This window comes from Montipora capricornis, chromosome 12, assembly GCF_036669925.1.
Source record: "Montipora capricornis isolate CH-2021 chromosome 12, ASM3666992v2, whole genome shotgun sequence".
NCBI lineage: Eukaryota > Metazoa > Cnidaria > Anthozoa > Scleractinia > Acroporidae > Montipora > Montipora capricornis.
Genome location: NC_090894.1, coordinates 41,255,945 through 41,263,444, shown reverse-complemented (window position 1 = coordinate 41,263,444; position 7,500 = coordinate 41,255,945). Strand labels below are relative to the sequence as shown.

The window sequence follows — 7,500 nt, the reverse complement described above, 5'->3', positions numbered from 1 at the left end:
TTTTTGACATCACAAACGCGCTACAAGTGCAATTGATTTGTCACGACTTGACAAATCTTGGCCGAGGCGGGCAAATCTTCAAACACACTGCTGACAAAATTTGTCCGAGTAGAAACTGTGCAAAATCGTTTAAACAAACAAATTTTTGAAAGGAAAGGAAAGGAAAGGAACTTTATTTAAGTGTCGCGTCGTTCTAGCGTTCGAGCGATAATTGGGGACACTGCAAACTGAAAGTAACAATGACTTCAAATCAAGTCAAATGTTGGTTTTTGTGGAGAGGGGAAACCGGAGTACCCGGAGAAAACCTCTCGATGCAAAGTAGAGAACTAATGAACTCAACCTACGTATGACGCCGAGTCTGGGAATCAAACCCTGATTGTTTCTCGTGCTTGTTGCGAAACTAGATTTCAAATTTTCACAGTGGACAAAATGAATCCCAATGGTTGGAACTTAAATCCAATGGCACTCTATGCAGGTCATCCTTACCAACAGCCCAACTCTGTAAGAAGCTGGAACGTCCCACCTTACGACGACCAGTTAGGCCATGATTATTCAACCGAGAGAATTTACGAGAACGGAGCAATATTTCAGTCACAGTGACGTTTGCCTTCCGACGAAGTAGAAGAAATTGCTCAAGGGCCTGGTAAAAAATTGGAAAAGGAAAGGCAAGTTATGATAAATGGACAAATGAAGAACAGAGTTTTTTCGTCGATCTTTTGGGCAGAAAAACACGAACGTCTGGAAAGCACAGACGCAAACTGAAAAGTCTGGCAGGAAATCTGCGAGTAAATTGAAATGAACTTCGGCACGAAAGAAACAGCCGAGAAATACCAGTGACAGCATTTGACGACTTTTACCACAGTCAATGCAGATGCAACAGACGTGACAAAAACGGCCAAGACAAATTAAAGTTGTCCTCGGATTTTATCACGGACAATTGCATGCAATTTTGTCTGCTATTGCGGATCGGCCCATAGTCTAAAGAGATTATCATTTAAGATAAATTAAAACTAGTTCAATGTTAACCTCGAATCTGGCTACATTTGCTACTTTAGGCATTGAATTACCCGCTTCTGTTATGTGCTGCTATGACAGACAGTACAGTTCATTAATCATCTTCAATCCCGATTATAACCCCATCAACACATAGGGCTTGTCTCTGAATCCCTAATTGCTATCGTTACAGGAACAGTGTACATGTGACTAAAATTTTTGGATCTTCGTTTGATTGTTCTTTGCTGCTAACTCAGTTCTGACGAATCACGTCATTAGTTCTCAAATGCATTATTAATCATTCTTCAAGTTTAAACGAAGGAAATCGTAACCGTGATGGTGTTTTCATATCTTATCGTAATTACCATAGATTTTCAAGGTTAAATTTCTTCGTTTCTCCTCATAGTTCTAAATTCAATTAGGAAGATATATCAAATACTCGAGATCGTGTTTTACCCCATTTCCAAACACCTCGAAGTTCACCAGAAGTACTCCGCTACGCGTCGAATTTTGAACTCTCTTCCCGGTGTTTAAAAAACACGTACTACTTAAAACATACCTGTAAACATATATCAGCTTATCTTCAGTAGCCGCTGATTGTAAAAGCAGCTTTAATAAAACTACTGATTTAGTGAAGTTGTTCTCAAGTTATGTATTTTATCATAACATATAGTTAGTTGGTTGAATAGGTTCAATAAACCTTAATTGTAGTTAACTTGTTTTCAAGTTAAATTTTACGATTATGAAGTTGTTCATTGATTACATGGTATTTGTTTCTGAGTATCATTTCTTGAAGTATTGCCTGAATAAGCAAAAAATATATAAATGCAGTTTGAACTCGGAGCGACTTTATAGTTCAAGGTGATATGTCCCATAAAATTCATTTTTTTTTTCTGCAATGCTTTCTAATCGAACGAAACCTAAGTGAAGCTATGATCCTGAAAAATTCAGGACTTGATCGGGGTTTAAACCTGTGACTTCAAGGGTCACGGGTCAGAGGTCATTATTGCGAGGATCATAGCTTCACTTGATTTCATATCCATAGTTCATATATGATCCATATCATATATTATTTCATCAACGGAAACTTTACGATAATGCAAAAAGCACCAAATGCTAAGAATCACTGACAAGAAACAAGGACAGCTAAAATAAGGGAAATTTCTGTGGAATGTACCAGCTGTGATATAGCTCATTTAAGTACACAAATATTTGCACATAAAGATGATCCTATATTGCAGGCTCGGTCATCCCACATTTACGCACGCGTGAACAATCGTGCCCTGAAAGGTGGATGGCAGTCCTGGAGTACATGACTACGTCCATGCCTTCTTAACGTGTTTTTACACTTCCCAAAGATCTGTGCACTGCAATTGATTATGCAACAGTACAGGATGGTACAGGCATGTTCTTGTTTGCTTGGTTGATCTTTTTATTTGTTTTTTACCCTGAAAAGTGAGCGCACGTCGTCTAGTTCTGTTTAGACAGAGGTAAAGAAACAGGAAATGGTGTTGGAGAGAACGAGGAAGTGTTTAAACATAAATTTGCAGTAACAGTTTCAAGCCAACGATTTCCACTTATTTCATTTGCTACTTAAGGCACAGGTGAAGAATAAATTTTCGATTACTTTATTTTCACTGTTTCCGAAAAATGAACGACAAGCAGTAAACAGCATTCATTTCCGTACTTATATTTTATAAAGTCACCAATAAAATAAAGCAAAATCACGAATTCAAATTTATGAAAAAGGTACAAATTTGTAAACTGCACGTAGTCTCTCAACTTCAGGAGAATGCTACTATATACAGCAGCCAACTGCTAAGGTAATCTAAAAGAATACCTATGAAATATGAACAGTGGTGCAAACAAGGATAATAACAATACAATATTTCTGTAAAAAGTAGTGTAATTGAAAAAAAAACCGATTGTCTAAAACTTTTAGGAGTGACAATAGACAGTAGACTTCACTACTTTATTCATATTAATAGTATATGACTGAAAGCCAGCATGAGGTTGATGTCATAAAGAGTGAGGAATTTAATCCTTGCTAAGGCAAAGTTAGACTACTTTATAAGTCAGCCATTTTTCCCTATCTAACGTATTGCCATTTAGTCTGGCATTTCCGTAATTGCTGAAAAACAGTGACACTAGAAAGCTGGAAGGGTTGCAGGGGGGTCCCTTAGAGCGGTTTATAGAAATAAAAATCAAACTATCCATAGTGATTGGTACGTGCCAGTGCACCCACCCTAACATACAGAAGACTTGACGATAGATGCGTTTTAATGTATAATTTATACCCCAAGAGAATTTGCTGCTTATTTAAACCATTCTGACTTTGTTTTACTTAATTACTAACTTTTGGCAAACACTCACTTGAATATCTCGGTACAAAATTGTGGTACAGGCTCCCAACAAATTCAAAGCGAACTTACGCACGTAAGATCAACGAGGGATACCGGTCCTGCAATCTGTGTAATAACTAATTAGGTTTGCTTTTATCGTTTGTATCATATATTTTTAAAATTTGTAAATAGACTAGTTATTTTCAGTAGAAATTCCTACGTTTTATAATCCTTCTTAGGCACTCTTGTTATTATTTATCGTCCACCACCACCTACTACTAATGTTTCTAATGTGAAGTTGTTGCTGGGAGAATTCAGCGCATATCTGGAGCACCTAGATCTGGCTCCTGGGCATCTATTACACGCTGGAGATTTTACTTCTATATAGATCAGCATGAGGACTCAGATGCTCGGCGATTTTTACGTATTCTGGACTCATTTGATCTGATGCAGCATGTTACTGGCCCTACTCACTGCGATGGTCACTCCTGTGATGTTTCCTGATAATATTAATTCACGATGTATAAGATAAACGAAGGATTTTAATGAATACTCCAAACATCGATCACATGGCCGCCATGATGGTGTAGAAGAACACCTCCCAAAGTTCATAGCGAGATACAATAACTGTAACATCCCGTCGTTCATCAGTCCTTTTTGCGCCATGGGACGCATAAGGCCTCTCGGTTTCTGTAGTCAGTGGATTGAGTCCGAGAGGGTGACTAGCCTTCTGCAGACTTGCCATAGCCCCTATTTGCCAGCTTGTTCAGAGTTCCTGCCAGACCTTCACAGCTACCGTAACGGCCCCGGGAGCTAAGTCCCACTGTGCTTCACCCTGGCAGGCAGTCCCCTACTCCACTGTTGTCCACCGCCCACGAACGAGGACGTTAGGGGATGGTCTTGGGGAGGCAATGCCTCCAAGTTAGAAAATCTCTTGAAAGAGATCAAACAATGATAATTATAAGGTTGCATCAATACAAAGTGAAACAAACTTGATGATTGTCCACTGGACCTAAATTCTAACTGCGAGTCAAAAGTCAAAGAGAAACAAACGTGTAGTTCATAAGCAAAGGCTTTTCAACTTGAAACAGTCACGCCATCAAGGTTAATAGCTGTAGCAAGAATTCCAGACTATAGGTCAAAAACTTGCCTCGGAGTTCGTTTTCGCAAAGGTGGTTGACTGTTGGGATGGGAGGCACGAATTGGATTCTCTGGAACAGGAACAGGAACAGGATTGCTTGAACTTGGCAGATCAGCTTGGTCATGATGAGTGTCCAAGAGTTTCAGCGGAACCAGATTAGGAGCATTCAAACATGGAGCTGTAGCTGGCATTTCATGCAAGCACTCTTTGTCAGCTGGAGAGCCAAGATCACTGCTTTGAGACTCATCACTGTCATGGGTGATAGCTGGTTGATTCAGACTTTTGAAGAATTATGAATTTCTTGTAACTGTTTGGTTTCATTTTCAGCAGTGATTATACTGCCCTTCTTACTCACAACTGTTAGAAGAATGTGATCATAAACAGTTCCTCTTTTTGATAAAAAAAGGGCCTCTTGACCAGTACAGTTTAACCAGGGGAGCACGGGTTTTACTAAGTCTTGTTGTCAGCATGAAGCTTGATCTTGGATTTCTGTGAGGAACCACGTTCGCGGATGATCTCAGACACGGTCTATTTGGTTGGCTTGTGGAAGTTTGTTGTGAACAGGGCGTTTTAACAAAAACACAGCAGGAGCAACACAAGTGGTTGTATGGGGCGTGGTGCGGTAATTACGCAAAGTGGCTTGCGGCTCCTTTCTCCGATTCCTCCATTCTGCTTTAGCAGGCTTTATGCATTTCTTTAGCGTTATTACAAATCTCTCCACCTCTCCATTGGCCCTTGGCCAGAGCGGAGTAACCTTGCGGTGTCTAAAGCCAAGCACACAAGCAAACTTAGCAAATTCTTCTCCATTGAATGGTGGGCAATTATCTAACTTGACAACGCGGGGAGTTCCAAATGTAGCAAACATTTGGTTTAGCTTGGGTATGACAACACTGGTAGACGTACATGACCCCGGTTCCACGAACGGGAATCTTGACTAGTCATCAATCACTAGATTGTCAGGTAGTAAAGACATTTGAAAAGGTTCTCGAGTGTAGATTGGGGTAACAAATTGACGTGGTTGCGCAGTACATCGATAAGGCTTCACGATCAATCTGAGGATATCTTGCTTGTGTGGGAGTAAGCGGACAACTGGCATAGTGCAGCGGTGTCACTTCTTTGGTCGACTTATGTTCTTGGGTCAGAACAGCACCTAAACCAACTAGGCTAAGATCAATGAAGATGGAAGTGGGTTTCTTGGGGTCGAAGTATCCAATTTTTGTCTTGACTGATGATGCTTCTTTTAGGCGTTCAAATGATGACTGCTCCTCTTGGGTCCACTGCCAACTCACTCCATCACAGGTCAGCTGTCGAAGAGGCCTGGTAATAATTGCAAAGTCCTTGATAAATCTTGAGCAGAATGCAGCAGAGCTAAGGAGGCTTCGTAGTTCTGATACGTTGGTCGGCGGGGCAACGCTTTGAAGAGCTTCTACTTTTCTTGGATCAGGCGACATGCCCCTTTCAGAGGACACATGGCCAAAGAAAAGCATGGTAGGAACTCGGAACTGACACTTAGGTAAGTTGATCGTCAGGCCATTCTCCTGAAGGTGGAGGAAAGCTTGCTTTAGATGTTGGTCGTGGGTGTCATTGTCTATGCCACCGACGTAGATGTCATCACTGATGTTCTTAACACAGGGAATACCGCAGATCGAGTCACTCACTTTCCTCTAGAAGACTTCTGCAGCGCATGACAGACCAAAGTTAAGACGCTTGTAACGGAATAACCCAACATGGGTGGAGAATGTTGCCAGTGGTCTTGAGTCAGAGTGGAGTGGGATTTGATGGTACCCTTGATTTAGATCAATCTTGCTAAACACTTTGCAGCCATTTAAGTCAGATATGACATCATCAATGATGGGAATAATGTGCCTTTGCCTGATGATAGCTTTATTTAGTAGCCGCATATCGACACAAATTCTGATTTCGTTTGGCTTCTGGGGCTTGGGTAAAACAACTATCGGCGAAACCCAAGGGGCTGGGCCCTCAGCACGTTCAATGATGCAATCATTCTCAAGCTACCCCAGTTTCTATTTCACTTGTTTCCGGACATGAAACGGGATGCGACGGTGCGGCGTGCGATTCGTCAACATGTAGGCGTACTGGTTCACCTTTGTATTCACCCATTCCATTAGTTAGACTAAGAAAGTCCTTGAGGAAATCTGGGGCACCAGGTGGTAGATTAACAGGAGGTAGTTCAACCGTGCTTAAAGCTTGATAAGATTTAATTTCTGTGATATCATCCAGCTAGGTATAGAAACTGACGAGCCCTCTGCAACATAGAATGTTTCTTCCGATGAACAATGATCACTAGCAACGTTGGCTCGGAGTTTGCTACGCAGATTAAGCGGTTCAGCAGACATGTATGGATACACTTTGACATTCGTATTCATCAATTGAGGTTTTGGTTTTAAGCTATCAAAGTCCCTTTTGCTCAGGATGTTCACCGTTGCTCCAGAATCTGCGATTATGCGGACAAGCGTGTCCATAATCGTGACTTGAGGTTCCTGCATGCCGATATGAAAGGTGTACTAATCACTGTTATCATCATCGCATATCAGCACCTGCTAAGGTTGGAGTTTCACCACCAGAAGTGTCTTCAATGTCCACAGATCAGGAATGGTGGTTACCTTTCAATGGCTTTCTTGGTCGGGTGGATTTTGAACGATTGTTGGGTTTACTACGACAAACTTTAGAGAAGTGATTCATTTTGCCACAGTTTAGACATTGCGTACCTTGTACAGGACAATTACCGCGATGTAGATACTTTCCACCACACAAACCACATTTAATGTTATGACAACCAGACTTTGGTCGGCCATTGGAACTCTCCTTCTGCTGATCATCATTTGTTCTCTTTCCACCGAAACCAACTGAGTGTGACTGCCGTTTCTTAATCTCGCTGGTTTGTTTTAGAAGCCATAAAAAAAAAAGAAACTTTGTCAGTTCAAGGTCAAAGAAGTGTTTTACTAATGTACTCTGGAAACGAGATCATTCACATTTTGATGTATTTCATTGAAACACGACAGG

The 7,500-nt window shown here is 41.0% G+C and overlaps 1 protein-coding gene across 1 annotated transcript in view; it reads left to right on the top strand.

Moving 5' to 3' along the window:
- The window catches only part of LOC138026509 (tripartite motif-containing protein 2-like), a 23,436-nt gene extending 21,816 nt beyond the window's left edge, over window positions 1-1,620 (top strand). The window contains exon 3 of the mRNA XM_068873889.1: window positions 1-1,620. This exon is cut by the window's left edge and continues 1,500 nt beyond it. The gene's annotated coding sequence lies outside the window, so the exon portion shown is untranslated.
- The last annotated feature ends 5,880 nt before the right edge of the window (window positions 1,621-7,500 follow it).